This window comes from Convolutriloba macropyga, chromosome 2 (genome assembly GCF_964194025.1).
Source record: "Convolutriloba macropyga chromosome 2, txConMacr16.3, whole genome shotgun sequence".
NCBI classification, from domain to species: domain Eukaryota; kingdom Metazoa; phylum Xenacoelomorpha; order Acoela; family Convolutidae; genus Convolutriloba; species Convolutriloba macropyga.
The window spans coordinates 29,981,315-30,000,812 of record NC_134469.1 but is presented as its reverse complement, the minus strand read 5'-3'; the positions used below and the strand labels follow the sequence as shown (position 1 = coordinate 30,000,812).

The 19,498-nt window shown below is 30.3% G+C and overlaps 2 protein-coding genes across 3 annotated transcripts in view; both read right to left on the bottom strand.

Moving 5' to 3' along the window:
- Window positions 1-19,498, bottom strand: part of LOC142358604 (protein FAM76A-like) — a 606,005-nt gene that overhangs the window by 266,609 nt on the left and 319,898 nt on the right. The window lies entirely within an intron of this gene.
- LOC142358600 (inosine-5'-monophosphate dehydrogenase 2-like) overlaps window positions 1-19,498 on the bottom strand; it is a 136,831-nt gene that overhangs the window by 82,663 nt on the left and 34,670 nt on the right. The gene's annotated exons all lie outside the window — the stretch shown is intronic.

Here is a 19,498-nt window from a genome sequence, read left to right as displayed (position 1 = left end):
ACCAATAAACTCGGAAAGAAATTCCATTATCCTTTCAATGGAAATTCAAAAAAATCCACGGAATTACGAAAACAAACTACAGCACCGAGGAGATAAAAAAGGAACTTGAAAAAGCCAGAAAACAATTTGCAGTATATTTCAAAAAAGCTACACTAGCTCATGAGTCTCATTGAACAAAGGGAAAAACAATGAACAATAGAAAGTAAACATTCAAATAAAGTACAAAAAATTAAATTAAATTAGGCAAAGAAAATAACTTGCACAATCTTTATAAGCTACACTGTTTATGTAGGAACGACAAAATATAATGAAACTTGAAACTCAGAAAACAAAATGTATAATTTATCCAAAACTACACTGTTTACATCAACGGCGCGGAGTAGTAAGCGGAGAATACAAAACAGGGAAATACGACAAACAACAGCATTGAAAAACAAATGAAATTAAAAACTCGACAACAAATTGCATCATCTTTTCCTGTTTACATTAAGAGAGTTGAGTAAACGGAGAATGCAATTTTCAAAAAACATTTGCGGAACTACGGACACATATTGCAGCATTGAAAAAATAAACTGAACTCAGACACTCAGTAATCAAATTGCATCATCTTTTCAAAGCTACACTGTTTACATCATGATTTTTAGGGTGCAAAAGTGAACGCTATGGAAAAAAATCCCTACTGAAACACGAACACAAAAACTATATGATCGGAATAAGAAAACCAATTGCATCATCTCAAAGCTACACTGTTTACAGATGGGTGCTAAAGAAAAAACAGAGAATGCAATTCAAAAAAAAATAATTACAAAAAATGAACACATAGGGGTAAAATTACAAAATAAAATAAACTTAGAAACTCAGAAATCAAGTTGTATCATCTTTTCAAAGCTACACTGTTTACATCATGAATTTTAAGTAAACGGAGGAGAATGAAATTGAAAAATGTCAACGGAAATACAAAAACAAAAATTACAGCATCAAAAAAATGAACCAATGAACTCGAAAAGAATATCCATCATCCTTTCAATGGAAATTGAGAAATATCCACGGAAATACAAAAACATAAATTACAGCACCGAAGAGATAAAATGAACTTGAAAACCCATAATACAAATTGCAGTATATTTCAAAAAAGCTACACTGTAGCTCATGAGTCTCATTGAATAAAGGGAAGAAACAATTAACAATAGAAACTATACGTACAAATATAGTACAAAAAATGAAATTAATTTAGGAAAATAAAATAAATCGCGCCATCTTTATAAAACTACACTGTTTATGCCGTAACGACAAAATAAAATGAAACTTGAAACTCAGAAAACAAATTGTATAATCAATTCAAAACTACACTGTTTACATCACCAGCGCAAAGGAGTAAGCAGAGAAAGCAATTCCTAAAAAATCAAGAAATAACACATAAACGACAGCATTGAAAAAATATAATGAAGTTAGTAACTCGAAAACATATTGAATCTTTTCCTGTTTACACCAAGAGAGCTTAGGAGCAAACGGAGAACGCAAAAAACAAAATATCCGCGGAATAACGGACACATATTGCAGGCACTGAAAAAAATTAACTCAGTAATCAAATTGCATCATCTTTTCAAAGCTACGCTGTTTACATCATAAATTTTAGGGAGCAAAAGTGAAAGCAATGGGAAAAATCACTACGGAAACACGAACACAAAAACTATATGATGGGAATAAAAAAACCAATTGCATCATCTCAAAGCTACACTGTTTACAGATGGGTGCTAAAGAAAAAACAAAGAAAGCAATTCAAAAAAAAATAATTACAAAAAATGAACACATAGGGGGTAAAATTACAAAATAAAATAAACTTAGAAACTCAGAAATCAAGTTGTATCATCTTTTCAAAGCTACACTGTTTACATCATGAATTTTAAGTAAACGGAGGAGAATGAAATTGAAAAATGTCAACGAAAATACAAAAACAAAAATTACAGCATCAAAAAAATGAACCAATGAACTCGAAAAGAATATCCATCATCCTTTCAATGGAAATTGAGAAATATCCACGGAAATACAAAAACATAAATTACAGCACCGAAGAGATAAAATGAACTTGAAAACCCATAATACAAATTGCAGTATATTTCAAAAAAGCTACACTGTAGCTCATGAGTCTCATTGAATAAAGGGAACAAACAATTAACAATAGAAACTATACGTACAAATATAGTACAAAAAATGAAATTAATTTAGGAAAATAAAATAAATCGCGCCATCTTTATAAAACTACACTGTTTATGCCGTAACGACAAAATAAAATGAAACTTGAAACTCAGAAAACAAATTGTATAATCAATTCAAAACTACACTGTTTACATCACCAGCTCAAAGGAGTAAGCAGAGAAAGCAATTCATAAAAAATCAAGAAATAACACATAAACGACAGCATTGAAAAAATATAATGAAGTTAGTAACTCGAAAACATATTGAATCTTTTCCTGTTTACACCAAGAGAGCTTAGGAGCAAACGGAGAACGCAAAAAACAAAATATCCGCGGAATAACGGACACATATTGCAGGCACTGAAAAAAAAATTAACTCAGTAATCAAATTGCATCATCTTTTCAAAGCTACGCTGTTTACATCATAAATTTTAGGGGGCAAAAGTGAAAGCAATGGGAAAAATCACTACGGAAACACGAAGACAAAGGGTAAAAGATCGGGGGGAAATGAACTTAGGAATATCAGAAAACCAATTGCTATATCTTCTCGAAGCTACACTGTTTAAATATTAGTGATAAGGAGTAAACAAAGAATGCAATTCAAAAATTTAAGAAAAAAAACAGGAAAAAATAAAATGAGCTTAGCAACTCAGAAATCAAATTGCATCATCTTTTCAAAACTACACTGTTTACATCATAAATTCTGAGTGATAAACGGAGAATGAAATTTAAAAAGTCAACAGAAATACAAATACATAAAAGTTACATCATCGAAAAAACAAAAGTACCTCAGAATTCATGTTGCATCATCTTTTCAAAGCTACACTGTTTACATCATGAATTTTAAGTAAACGGAGAATGAAATTGAAAAATGTCAACGGAAAAACAAAAACAAAAATTACAGCATCAAAAAAATGAACCTATAAACTCGGAAAGAAATTCCATTATCCTTTTAATGGAAATTGAGAAATATCCACGGAAATACAAAAACATAAATTACAGCAACGAAGAGATAAATTGAACTTGAAAACCCAGAATAAAAAATTGCAGTATATTTCACAAAAGCTACACTGTAGCTCATGAGTCTCATTGAATAAAGGGAAAATAATTAACAATAAAGTATACGTATAATTATAGTACAAAAAATGAAACTAATTTAGGAAAAGAAAATAACTCGCACCATCTTTATAAAACTACAGTCTTTATGCAGGAACGACAAAAAAAATGAAACTTGCAACTCAAAAAACAAATTGTATAATCAATTCAAAACTACACTGTTTACATCACCAGCGCAAAGGAGTAAGCAGAGAAAGCAATTCATAAAAAATCAAGAAACACAAACGACAGCATTCAAAAAATAAAATGAAGTTAGAAACTCGAAAACAAGTTGAATCTTTTCCTGTTTACACCAAGAGAGCTAAGGAGCAAACGGAGCACGCAAATATAAAGAAAATATCCGCGGAATAACGGACACATATTGCAAGCACTGAAAAAATAAAATTAACTCAGTAATCAAATTGCATCATCTTTTCAAAGCTACACTGTTTACATCATAAATTTTAGGGAGCAAAAGTGAACGCAATGGGAAAAAATCACTACGGAAACACGAACACAAAGGCTAAAAGATCGGGGGAAAATGAACTTAGGAATGTCAGAAAACCAATTGCATCATCTCCTCGAAGCTACACTGTTTAGATATGAGTGCTAAGTAGTAAACAGAGAATGCAATTCAAAAAAATAATTACGAAAAAACAAATATAGAAAGTAAAATTACAAAAATAAAATAAACTTAGAAACTGAGAAATCAAATTGTATCATCTTTTTAAAGCTACACTGTTTACATCATGAATTTTAAGTAGTAAACGGAGTATGACATTTAGAAAAATCAACGGAGATGTAAATACAAAAAAGTTACAGCACCGAAAAACAAAAGTAACGCAGAAATTAAAATGCATTATCTTCTCTAAGCTACACTGCCTACATCATGAGTGTTAAGGAGTATAGAGAGAATGCAATTCTATGAAATATCCACAGAAAAAAACAAGGAAACACGACAAACAACACGGCGAATGAAATTGAAAAATATCAACGTAAATACTAAAATAAAAATAACAGCGTCAAATAAAACTTACAAACTGAGAAAACAAATAGCATCATCTTTTGAAAAGTAATTCAGAGAACTATCAACGGAAATACGACCACACAAATAAGAGCATTGAGCAGATAAAATGAACTTGAAAACTCAATATAAATCGCATTATCCTTCCAAAGCTACACTGTGTAGATCATGAGTCTCAATGAATAAAGGGGAAAATACAGTTAACAAAAGTTAAGAATACGTGAAAAAAATGCAAGAAATGAATTTAGAAACAAAACAAACTTGCATTATCTTTATGAAGCAACACTGCTGATGTAGGATCGACAAAATAAAATAAAACTTGAAAATCAAAAAACAAATTGTATAATCTATCCAAAACTACACTGTTTACATCACTAGCGCGAAAGAGTAAACGGAGAAAGCAATTAATAAAAATAGTTACGAAAAAACGTATACATAGAAAGTAAAACTAAAAAAAACAAATAGAATGAACTTAGAAACTCAGAAATCAAATTGCATCATCTTTTCAAAACTACACTGTTTACATCATTATTTTTCAGAAAATGGAGAATGAAATTTTATAATATTAACGGAAAAACAAATAAAGAAAAATTAAAGTATAGAAAAAGCAAAAGTTACTCAGAAATCAAACTGCATTATCTTCTCAAAGCTACACTGTCTACATCATGAGTGTTAGGCAGCAAAGAGAGAACCTAAATGGAAAAAATAGAAGAAAACAGGATTACAGGAAAATTAAAGTAACGAAAAATGAAATGATTTAGAAACTCACAATAAAAATTACATGCTACTTTCAACGCTACACTGATTATATCATGATAATTAGGTGGTACACGGAGAATGAAATTCAAAACTATCAACTGCAATACAAAACCAAACTTACAGCAGCAAAAAAATAAACATACAAACTCAGACAAGAAATTGCATTATCCTTTCAATAGAAATTCAGAAATATCCACGGATATACGAAAACATAAATTACAGCAGTGAACAGATAAAATGAACTTGAAAACCCACAATACAAATTTCAGTACAATTCCAAAGCTACAATGTGTAGCTCATGAGTCTCATTGAAGAAAGGAAAACAATTAACGATAGTATAAGTAAAAACAAAGTACAAAAAATCAAATGAATTTAGAAACAGAAAACAAGTTGCATCATCTTTATAAAGCTACACAATTTATGTAGGATGGACAAAAAAAGATGAAACTTGAAACTCAGAAAACAAATTGGATAATCTATCCAAAACTACACTGTTTACATCGAGAGCGCGTAGAAGTAAGCGGAGAAATCAATTCAGAAAAAAACAAGGAAATACCACAAGCAACAGAATTGGAAAAACAAAATGAAATTAGAAATGACATTAGAAAATGAAATTAGAAAAAATTGCATCATCTTTCCCTGTTTACATTAAGAGAGTTAAGGCGTAAAAGGAGAGTGCAATTTTGAAAAAATACCCGCGGAATTACGGACAAATTGTGCATCATTGAAAAAATAAAATGAACTCAGAAACTCAGTAATCAAATTGCATCATCTTTTCAAAGCTACACTGTTTACATGATGAATTTTAGGGAGCAAAAATGAACGCAATGGGAAAAAAATCACTACTGAAATACGAACACAAATACTACATGATCGGAATAAGAAAACCAATTGAATCATCCATCAAAAAAACTACAGTTTACATATGAGTGCTAAGGAGTAGAGTAAACAGAGAATGCGATTTAATTATGGAAAAACATAGAAGGTAAACTTACAAAAAAATAAATGAACTTAGAAATCAAATTGCATCATCTTTTCAAAGCTAAACTGAATACATCATGAATTTTAACTCAACGGAGAATGAAATTTATTAATATCAACGGAAATACAAGTACAAAAAAGTTTAAGCATCGGAAAAACAAAGGTTACTTAGAAATCAAACTGCATTATCTTCTCAAAGCTACACTGTCTATATCATGAGTATTAAGGAGTAAAGAGAGAATCTAATTGGAAAATATAGACGAAAATATGATTTCATGAAAATTAAAGTAACGAAAAATAAAATGATTTAGAAACTCAGAATAAAAATTACATGCTCTTTTCAACGCTACACTGAGTATATCATGAATGTCAATGAAGGAATGGGACAAGCAATTTGACCGAAGTAAGAATAAAAAATTGGAGCACAAAAATAAAAGGAATTTAGAAACTCAGAAAATTGCGATAAATTTTCAAAGCTACACTGCTCACATCAGGACTGTTAAGGAGTCAAAAATGAAAAGCCTAATCAAAAATCGACAGAAATACAAATACAAATAAGAGCTACGATGCAAATAAAAGCTTTTACAAATAAAAGCTAGAAAGTACTTTCTGCCTATCTTAATTTTATAAAATAAAAGTTTTTATTTTTTGTATCAATACCACATTTATAGAAATTCATGAAACGATATGTTGAAATCCCTTATGTAGGTAAATTACTACGAAAAAAAAAACAAATAATTGAACTCAGAAAACGAATTGCATAATCTTTTCAAAGCTACACTGATTACATCATGATAATTAGGTGGTACACGGAGAAAGAAATTGAAAAATATCAACGTAAGCACTGAAATACAAATTACAGCATCAAATAAAACGAACTTACGAACTCAGAAAACAAATACCATCATCTTTTGAAAAGGAATTCAAAAGTATCAATGGAAATACGACCACATAAATAAGAGCATTGAGCAGACAAAATGAACGTAAAAACTCAATATAAATTGCATGATCTTTCCAAAGCTAAACTGTGTAGATCTTGAGTCTCAATGAATAAAGGGGAAAATACAGTTAACAAAAGTTAGAATACGTAAAAAAAAGTGAAAAAAATGAATTTAGAAACAAAATAACTTGCATCATCTTTATAAAGCAACACTGCCTGTGTAAGATCGACAAAATGAAAAAAACTTGAAAATAAAAAACAAAATGTATAATCTATCCAAAACTACACTGCTAACATCACTAGCGCGAAAGATTAACCGGAGGAAGCAATTCAGAAAATAGTAACGAAAAAACGTATGCATAAAAAGTAAAATTACAAAAAAACAAATACAATGAACTTAGAAACTCATAAATCAAATTGCATCATCTTTTCATAACTACACTGTTTACATCATTATTTTTCAGTAAACGGAGTATGAAATTTTAAAATATCAACGGTAATACAAAGACAAAAAACGTTACATCATCGAAAAAAAATACTCAAACTGCATTATCTTCTGAAAGCTACATTGTCTACATCATGAGTGTTAGGGAGTAAAGAGAGAATCTAAATGGAAAATATCGACGAAAACATGATTACATAAAAACTAAAGTAACGAAAATTAAAATGATTTAGAAACATGCTCTTTTCAACGCTACATTGGAATATCATTAATGTTAATGAAGGAATGGAAAGAGCAATTTGACAACAGTAAGAACACAAAATTAGAACACAAAAACAAAAGCAATTTAGAAAATTGCAATACATAATCAAAGCTGCACTGCTCACATCAGGAGTGTTAAGGAGTAAAAAAAAGGACTATATGAAATTGACGAAAATACAAATAAGAGCCAGGAAAAAAAAACAAAATAATTAACTCAAAAACCAATTCTATGATATTTTCAAAGCTACACTGATTACATCATGATAATTAGGTGGTAACGAATTAGGTGAACGAAATTGAAAATTATCAACGGAAATACAAAAACATAAAAGTTACAGCATCGAATAAAGCGAACTTAGAAACTCAGAAATCAAAAAGCATCATCATTTCAGAGCTACACTGCTGACATCATGAGCGCTAAGGAGTAAACTGAGAATTCAATTAGAAAATATACACACAAGTACAAAAATATAAAAAACAGCATAGAAAAGATAAACGAACTCGAAGATACGGAATACAAATTGCAGGATCCTTCCGAAACTACAATGTGTAGATCATGAGACTCGATGAGTAAAGGGAAAAGGCAGTTCAACAAAAGTAAGAATACGTAAATTTAGAGTACAAAAAATATATACACAGAATTCAACTTGCATCATATTTTCAAAGCTACACTTTTTATCTCATGAGCGTTAAGAAGTAATCAGAGAGTGCAATTGGTGACCATAAATAAAAATAATGAGAATGCAATTCGAAAAATATCCACAGAAATACGGACAGAAATTACAGCAGAGAAAAGATAAGTGAACTTTAGAAATACGGAAAACAAACTCCATATTTCCAAAGCTAAAAGGTGTAGATCATGAGACTCAATGAGTAAAGGGAAAAAGCAATTCGACAAAAGTAAGAATATGTAAATTTAGAGTACACAAAAAACAATTTAGATACAGGAAACAACTTGCATCATCTTTTCAAAGCTACACTTTTTGTCTCATGGGCATTCAGAAGTAATCAGAGAGTGTAATTGGTGACCATAAATAAAAATAAGAACAAAGTTTGAACTCAGAAAACAAATTGTATCATCTTTTCAAAGCTACATGATGAGTAATAGGTAGTAAACGGAGAACCAAATTAAAAAATATGAACGGAAAAACAAAAACAAATAACAGCGTCGAAAAAAATGAACTTGGAAACCCAGAAATCAAATTGCATCATCCGTTCAAAGCTACACTGTTGACATCATGAGTGCTAAGGAGTAAACAGAGAAAGCAATTCATAAAAAACTTTCAAGGAAATAAGAACACAAACCACAGCATTGAAAAAAAAATTAGTAAGAACTCGAAAACAAAGTGCATCATCTTTTCATGTTTACATCAAGAATGTTAGGAGTATATGGAGAACGCAATTCAAAAAAATTCGACGAAATACGAACACAAACTACAGCATCGCAAAAACAACTTAGAATCTCAGAAAAACCAATTGCATCATCTCAAAGCTACACTGCTGACATCATTACTGCTAAGGAGTAAACGGATAATTCAATTCAAACAAACATCCACGGAAAGGCGAACACATAAATTACATTGAAGAGATAAAATAAACTTTAACACGAGAACACGAATTGCATGAACTTTTCGACGCTACACCGTTTACATCATGAAAGTTAAAGTATTCAGTGAGTATCATTGAAAAAAATAAACAGAAATAAAGACCGTAAAAATAACAAGATCGACAAAACAAAATATACCTTGAAACTCAGAAAACAAATTATATAATAATTGTATAATCTTTCCAAAATTACACTGTTTACATAACTAGTGCGAAGGAGTAAACAGCAAACGCAATTCAAAAAAAATATAAAGGAAATAAGAACACAAACTACAGCATTTAAAAAAATTAAAGTAGAAACTCGAAAAAAAGTGCATCATCTTTTCTTGTTTACATTAAGAATGTTATGGAGTAAACGGAGAACGCAATTCATAAAAATCATCAAGGAAATACGAACACAAACTACGTTATTGAAAAAACAAAGTCAAAATAGAAACTCGAAAAAGTGCATCATCTTTTCATGTTTACATCAAGAGTGTTAAGGAGTAAACGGAGAACGCAAAAAAAATCGAGGAAATACGAACACATAAACCACAGCATCAAAAAATGCACTTAAAATCTCAGAAAACTAATTGCACCATCTTCTCAAAGCTACAGTGTTTACTTATGAGTAATAAGGAGTAAACAGAGAAAGGAATTCAAAAAAAGTTGCGAAAAAACGAAGACATAAGTTACAAAAACAAAATGAACTTAGAAACTCAATAAACAACTTGCATCATCTTTGGAAAGCTAAACTCATTGCAAAATGAGTGCTACGAAGTAATGAAATGATTTGGAAAAAAATCAACGGAAATAGAAATGCATAAAAATAACAAAATTGAAAATATGAAACAAATTTTGAAACTCAGAAATTAAATTGCATCCTAATTTCAAAGCTACACATTTGACATCATGAGTGCTAAGGACTAAACGGAGAATGCAATTCAAAAAAAAATCCACGGAAAAACGAACACATAAATTACAGCATTGAAGAGATAAAATGAACTTAAAAACCAGAATACAAAGTACATGATCTTATTGAAGCTAAAATGTTAACATCATGAGTGTTAAGTAGAGAGTGCAATTGGAAAAAATAAACAGAAATACAAACTGCAGCATCGCAAAAACAACTTAGAATCTCAGCAAACCAATTGCATCATCTCAAAGCCAGACTGCTGACATCATTACTGCTAAGGAGTAAACGGATAATTCAATTCAAACAAACATCCACGGAAAGGCGAACACATAAATTACATTGAAGAGATAAAATAAACTTTAACACGAGAACACGAATTGCATGAACTTTTCGACGCTACACCGTTTACATCATGAAAGTTAAAGTATTCAGTGAGTATCATTGAAAAAAATAAACAGAAATAAAGACCGTAAAAATAACAAGATCGACAAAACAAAATATAACTTGAAACTCAGAAAACAAATTATATAATAATTGTATAATCTTTCCAAAATTACACTGTTTACATAACTAGTGCGAAGGAGTAAACAGCGAACGCAATTCAAAAAAAATATAAAGGAAATAAGAACACAAACTACAGCATTTAAAAAAATTAAAGTAGAAACTCGAAAAAAAGTGCATCATCTTTTCTTGTTTACATTAAGAATGTTAAGGAGTAAACGGAGAACGCAATTCATAAAAATCATCAAGGAAATACAAACACAAACTACGTTATTGAAAAAACAAAGTCAAAATAGAAACTCGAAAAAGTGCATCATCTTTTCATGTTTACATCAAGAGTGTTAAGGAGTAAACGGAGAACGCAAAAAAAATCGAGGAAATACGAACACATAAACCACAGCATCAAAAAATGCACTTAAAATCTCAGAAAACTAATTGCACCATCTTCTCAAAGCTACAGTGTTTACTTATGAGTAATAAGGAGTAAACAGAGAAAGGAATTCAAAAAAAGTTGCGAAAAAACGAAGACATAAGTTACAAAAACAAAATGAACTTAGAAACTCAATAAACAACTTGCATCATCTTTGGAAAGCTAAACTCATTGCAAAATGAGTGCTACGAAGTAATGAAATGATTTGGAAAAAAAATCAACGGAAATAGAAATGCATAAAAATAACAAAATTGAAAATATGAAACAAATTTTGAAACTCAGAAATTAAATTGCATCCTAATTTCAAAGCTACACATTTGACATCATGAGTGCTAAGGACTAAACGGACAATGCAATTCAAAAAAAATCCACGGAAAAACGAACACATAAATTACAGCATTGAAGAGATAAAATGAACTTAAAAACCAGAATACAAAGTACATGATCTTTTCGAAGCTAAACTGTTAACATCATGAGTGTTAAGTAGAGAGTGCAATTGGAAAAAATAAACAGAAATACAAACTACAGCATCGCAAAAACAACTTAGAATCTCAGCAAACCAATTGCATCATCTCAAAGCCAGACTGCTGACATCATTACTGCTAAGGAGTAAACGGATAATTCAATTCAAACAAACATCCACGGAAAGGCGAACACATAAATTACATTGAAGAGATAAAATAAACTTTAACACGAGAACACGAATTGCATGAACTTTTCGACGCTACACCGTTTACATCATGAAAGTTAAAGTATTCAGTGAGTATCATTGAAAAAAATAAACAGAAATAAAGACCGTAAAAATAACAAGATCGACCAAACAAAATATAACTTGAAACTCAGAAAACAAATTATATAATAATTGTATAATCTTTCCAAAATTACACTGTTTACATAACTAGTGCGAAGGAGTAAACAGCGAACGCAATTCAAAAAAAATATAAAGGAAATAAGAACACAAACTACAGCATTTAAAAAAATTAAAGTAGAAACTCGAAAAAAAGTGCATCATCTTTTCTTGTTTACATTAAGAATGTTAAGGAGTAAACGGAGAACGCAATTCATAAAAATCATCAAGGAAATACGAACACAAACTACGTTATTGAAAAAACAAAGTCAAAATAGAAACTCGAAAAAGTGCATCATCTTTTCATGTTTACATCAAGAGTGTTAAGGAGTAAACGGAGAACGCAAAAAAAATCGAGGAAATACGAACACATAAACCACAGCATCAAAAAATGCACTTAAAATCTCAGAAAACTAATTGCACCATCTTCTCAAAGCTACAGTGTTTACTTATGAGTAATAAGGAGTAAACAGAGAAAGGAATTCAAAAAAAAAGTTGCGAAAAAACGAAGACATAAGTTACAAAAACAAAATGAACTTAGAAACTCAATAAACAACTTGCATCATCTTTGGAAAGCTAAACTCATTGCAAAATGAGTGCTACGAAGTAATGAAATGATTTGGAAAAAAAATCAACGGAAATAGAAATGCATAAAAATAACAAAATTGAAAATATGAAACAAATTTTGAAACTCAGAAATTAAATTGCATCCTAATTTCAAAGCTACACATTTGACATCGTGAGTGCTAAGGACTAAACGGAGAATGCAATTCAAAAAAAAAATCCACGGAAAAACGAACACATAAATTACAGCATTGAAGAGATAAAATGAACTTAAAAACCAGAATACAAAGTACATGATCTTTTCGAAGCTAAACTGTTAACATCATGAGTGTTAAGTAGAGAGTGCAATTGGAAAAAATAAACAGAAATACAAACTACAGCATCGCAAAAACAACATAGAATCTCAGCAAACCAATTGCATCATCTCAAAGCCAGACTGCTGACATCAATACTGCTAAGGAGTAAACGGATAATTCAATTCAAACAAACATCCACGGAAAGGCGAACACATAAATTACATTGAAGAAATAAAATAAACTTTAACACGAGAACACGAATTGCATGAACTTTTCGACGCTACACCGTTTACATCATGAAAGTTAAAGTATTCAGTGAGTATCATTGCAAAAAATAAACAGAAATAAAGACCGTAAAAATAACAGGATCGACAAAACAAAATGAAACTTGAAACTCAGAAAACAAATTATATAATAATTGTATAATCTTTCCAAAATTACACTGTTCACATAACTAGTGCGAAGGAGTAAACAGGGAACGCAATTCAAAAAAAATATAAAGGAAATAAGAACACAAACTACAGCATTTAAAATAAAGTAGAAACTCGAAAAAAAAGTGCATCATCTTTTCTTGTTTACATTAAGAATGTTAAGGAGTAAACGGAGAACGCAATTCAAAAAAAATCGAGGAAATACGAACACAAACTACGTTATTGAAAAAACAAAGTCAAAATAGAAACTCGAAAAAGTGCATCATCTTTTCATGTTTACATCAAGAGTGTTAAGGAGTAAACGGAGAACGCAAAAAAAATCGAGGAAATACGAACACATAAACCACAGCATCAAAAAATGCACTTAAAATCTCAGAAAACTAATTGCACCATCTTCTCAAAGCTACAGTGTTTACTTATGAGTAATAAGGAGTAAACAGAGAAAGGAATTCAAAAAAATTTGCGAAAAAACGAAGACATAAGTTACAAAAACAAAATGAACTTAGAAACTCAATAAACAACTTGCATCATCTTTGGAAAGCTAAACTCATTGCAAAATGAGTGCTACGAAGTAATGAAATGATTTGGAAAAAAAATCAACGGAAATAGAAATGCATAAAAATAACAAAATTGAAAATATGAAACAAATTTTGAAACTCAGAAATTAAATTGCATCCTAACTTCAAAGCTACACATTTGACATCATGAGTGCTAAGGACTAAACGGAGAATGCAATTCAAAAAAAATCCACGGAAAAACGAACACATAAATTACAGCATTGAAGAGATAAAATGAACTTAAAAACCAGAATACAAAGTACATGATCTTTTCGAAGCTAAACTGTTAACATCATGAGTGTTAAGTAGAGAGTGCAATTGGAAAAAATAAACAGAAATACAAACTACAGCATCGCAAAAACAACTTAGAATCTCAGCAAACCAATTGCATCATCTCAAAGCCAGACTGCTGACATCATTACTGCTAAGGAGTAAACGGATAATTCAATTCAAACAAACATCCACGGAAAGGCGAACACATAAATTACATTGAAGAAATAAACTTTAACACGAGAACACGAATTGTATGAACTTTTCGACGCTACACCGTTTACATCATGAAAGTTAAAGTATTCAGTGAGTATCATTGCAAAAAATAAACAGAAATAAAGACCGTAAAAATAACAGGATCGACAAAACAAAATGAAACTTGAAACTCAGAAAACAAATTATATAATAATTGTATAATCTTTCCAAAATTACACTGTTCACATAACTAGTGCGAAGGAGTAAACAGGGAACGCAATTCAAAAAAAATATAAAGGAAATAAGAACACAAACTACAGCATTTAAAATAAAGTAGAAACTCGAAAACAAAGTGCATCATCTTTTCATGTTTACATCAAGAATGTTAGGAGTATATGGAGAACGCAATTCAAAAAAATTCGACGAAATACGAACACAAACTACAGCATCGCAAAAACAACTTAGAATCTCAGAAAAACCAATTGCATCATCTCAAAGCTACACTGCTGACATCATTACTGCTAAGGAGTAAACGGATAATTCAATTCAAACAAACATCCACGGAAAGGCGAACACATAAATTACATTGAAGAGATAAAATAAACTTTAACACGAGAACACGAATTGCATGAACTTTTCGACGCTACACCGTTTACATCATGAAAGTTAAAGTATTCAGTGAGTATCATTGAAAAAAATAAACAGAAATAAAGACCGTAAAAATAACAAGATCGACAAAACAAAATATAACTTGAAACTCAGAAAACAAATTATATAATAATTGTATAATCTTTCCAAAATTACACTGTTTACATAACTAGTGCGAAGGAGTAAACAGCGAACGCAATTCAAAAAAAATATAAAGGAAATAAGAACACAAACTACAGCATTTAAAAAAATTAAAGTAGAAACTCGAAAAAAAGTGCATCATCTTTTCTTGTTTACATTAAGAATGTTAAGGAGTAAACGGAGAACGCAATTCATAAAAATCATCAAGGAAATACGAACACAAACTACGTTATTGAAAAAACAAAGTCAAAATAGAAACTCGAAAAAGTGCATCATCTTTTCATGTTTACATCAAGAGTGTTAAGGAGTAAACGGAGAACGCAAAAAAAATCGAGGAAATACGAACACATAAACCACAGCATCAAAAAATGCACTTAAAATCTCAGAAAACTAATTGCACCATCTTCTCAAAGCTACAGTGTTTACTTAGGAGTAATAAGGAGTAAACAGAGAAAGGAATTCAAAAAAAGTTGCGAAAAAACGAAGACATAAGTTACAAAAACAAAATGAACTTAGAAACTCAATAAACAACTTGCATCATCTTTGGAAAGCTAAACTCATTGCAAAATGAGTGCTACGAAGTAATGAAATGATTTGGAAAAAAAATCAACGGAAATAGAAATGCATAAAAATAACAAAATTGAAAATATGAAACAAATTTTGAAACTCAGAAATTAAATTGCATCCTAATTTCAAAGCTACACATTTGACATCATGAGTGCTAAGGACTAAACGGAGAATGCAATTCAAAAAAAATCCACGGAAAAACGAACACATAAATTACAGCATTGAAGAGATAAAATGAACTTAAAAACCAGAATACAAAGTACATGATCTTTTCGAAGCTAAACTGTTAACATCATGAGTGTTAAGTAGAGAGTGCAATTGGAAAAAATAAACAGAAATACAAACTACAGCATCGCAAAAACAACTTAGAATCTCAGCAAACCAATTGCATCATCTCAAAGCCAGACTGCTGACATCATTACTGCTAAGGAGTAAACGGATAATTCAATTCAAACAAACATCCACGGAAAGGCGAACACATAAATTACATTGAAGAAATAAAATAAACTTTAACACCAGAACACGAATTGCATGAACTTTTCGACGCTACACCGTTTACATCATGAAAGTTAAAGTATTCAGTGAGTATCATTGCAAAAAATAAACAGAAATAAAGACCGTAAAAATAACAGGATCGACAAAACAAAATGAAACTTGAAACTCAGAAAACAAATTATATAATAATTGTATAATCTTTCCAAAATTACACTGTTCACATAACTAGTGCGAAGGAGTAAACAGGGAACGCAATTCAAAAAAAATATAAAGGAAATAAGAACACAAACTACAGCATTTAAAATAAAGTAGAAACTCGAAAAAAAAGTGCATCATCTTTTCTTGTTTACATTAAGAATGTTAAGGAGTAAACGGAGAACGCAATTCAAAAAAAATCGAGGAAATACGAACACAAACTACGTTATTGAATAAACAAAGTCAAAATAGAAACTCGAAAAAGTGCATCATCTTTTCATGTTTACATCAAGAGTGTTAAGGAGTAAACGGAGAACGCAATTCAAAAAAAATCGAGGAAATACGAACACATAAACCACAGCATCGAAAAAATGCACTTAAAATCTCAAAAAACTAATTGCACCATCTTCTCAAAGCTACAGTGTTTACTTATGAGTAATAAGGAGTAAACAGAGAATGGAATCCAAAAAAAGTTGCGAAAAAACGAAGACATAAAAAAAGTTACAAAAACAAAATGAACTTAGAAACTCAATTAAGAACTTGCATCATCTTTGGAAAGCTAAACTCATTGCAAAATGAGTGCTACGAATTAAAGAAATCATTTGGAAAAAAATCAACGGAAATAGAAATGCATAAAAATAACAAAATCGAAAATATGAAACAAATTTTGAAACTCAGAAATTAAATTGCATCCTAATTTCAAAGCTACACATTTGACATCATGAGTGCTAAGGACTAAACGGAGAATGCAATTCAAAAAAATCCACGGAAAAACGAACACATAAATTACAGCAGTGAAGAGATAAAATGAACTTAAAAACCAGAATACAAATTACATGATCTTTTCGAAGCTAAACTGTTAACATCATGAGTGTTAAGAAGTAGAGAGTGCAATTGGAAAAAATGAACAGAAATACATACAGCATCGCAAAAACAACTTAGAATCTCAGAAAACCAATTGCATCATCTCAAAGCTACACTGCTGACATCATTACTGCTAAGGAGTAAACGGATAATTCAATTCAAACAAACATCCACGGAAAGGCGAACACATAAATTACATTGAAGAGATAAAATAAACTTTAACACGAGAACACGAATTGCATGAACTTTTCGACGCTACACCGTTTATATCATGAAAGTTAAAGTATTCAGTGAGTATCATTGAAAAAAATAAACAGAAATAAAGACCGTAAAAATAACAAGATCGACAAAACAAAATATAACTTGAAACTCAGAAAGCAAATTATATAATAACTGTATAATCTTTCCAAAATTACACTGTTTACATAACTAGTGCGAAGGAGTAAACAGCGAACGCAATTCATAAAAAAAATAAAGGAAATAAGAACACAAACTACAGCATTTAAAAAAATTAAAGTAGAAACTCGAAAAAAAGTGCATCATCTTTTCTTGTTTACATTAAGAATGTTAAGGAGTAAACGGAGAACGCAATTCATAAAAATCATCAACGAAATACGAACACAAACTATATTATTGAATAAACAAAGCCAAAATAGAAACTCGAAAAAGTGCATCATCTTTTCATGTTTACATCAAGAGTGTTAAGGAGTAAACGGAGAACGCAATTAAAAAAAAATCGAGGAAATACGAACACATAAACCACAGCATCGAAAAAATGCACTTAAAATCTCAGAAAACTAATTGCACCATCTTCTCGAAGCTACAGTGTTTACTTATGAGTAATAAGGACTAAACAGAGAATGGAATTCAAAAAAAGTTGCGAAAAAACGAAGACATAAAAAAAGTTACAAAAACAAAATGAACTTAGAAACTCAATAAACAACTTGCATCATCTTTGGAAAGCTAAACTCATTGCAAAATGAGTGCTACGAAGTAAAGAAATCATTTGGAAAAAAAATCAACGGAAATAGAAATGCATAAAAATAACAAAATCGAAAATAAGAAACAAATTTTGAAACTCAGAAATTAAATTGCATCCTAATTTCAAAGCTACAAATTTGACATCATGAGTGCTAAGGACGAAACGGAGAATGCAATTCAAAAAAATCCACGGAAAAACAAACACATAAATTACAGCATTGAAGAGATAAAATGAACTTAAAAACCAGAATACAAATTACATGATCTTTTCGAAGCTAAACTGTTAACATCATGAGTGTTAAGAAGTAGAGAGTGCAATTGGAAAAAATGAACAGAAATACAAACTACAGCATCGCAAAAATACTTAGAATCTCAGAAAACCAATTGCATCATCTCAAAGCTACACTGCTGACATCATTACTGCTAAGGAGTAAACGGATAATTCAATTCAAACAAACATCCACGGAAAGGCGAACACATAAATTACATTGAAAAACTTTCACACGAGAACACGAATTGCATGAACTTTTCGACGCTACACCGTTTACATCATGGAAGTTAAAGTATTCAGTGAGTATCATTGAAAAAAATAAACAGAAATAAAGACCGTAAAAATAACAAAATCGACAAAACAAAATATAACTTGAAACTCAGAAAACAAATTATATAATAGTTGTATAATCTTTCCAAAATTACACTGTTTACATAACTAGTGCGAAGGAGTAAACAGCGAACGCAATTCAAAAAAAATATAAAGGAAATAAGAACACAAACTACAGCATTTAAAAAAATTAAAGTAAAAACTCGAAAAAAAAGTGCATCATCTTTTCTTGTTTACATTAAGAATGTTAAGGAGTAAACGGAGAACGCAATTCATAAAACTTATCAAGGAAATACGAACACAAACTACGTTATTGAATAAACAAAGCCAAAATAGAAACTCGAAAAAGTGCATCATCTTTTCATGTTTACATCAAGAGTGTTAAGGAGTAAACGGAGAACGCAATTCAAAAAAAAATCGAGGAAATACGACAACTAAAACCACAGCATCGAAAAAATGCACTTAAAATCTCAGAAAACTAATTGCACCATCTTCTCAAAGCTACAGCAGTGTTTACTTATGAGTAATAAGGAGTAAACAGAGAATGGAATTCAAAAAAAGTTGCGAAAAAACGAAGACATAAAAAAAGTTACAAAACAAAATGAACTTAGAAACTCAATAAACAACTTGCATCATCTTTGGAAAGCTAAACTCATTGCAAAATGAGTGCTACGAAGTAAAGAAATCATTTGGAAAAAAATCAACGGAAATAGAAATG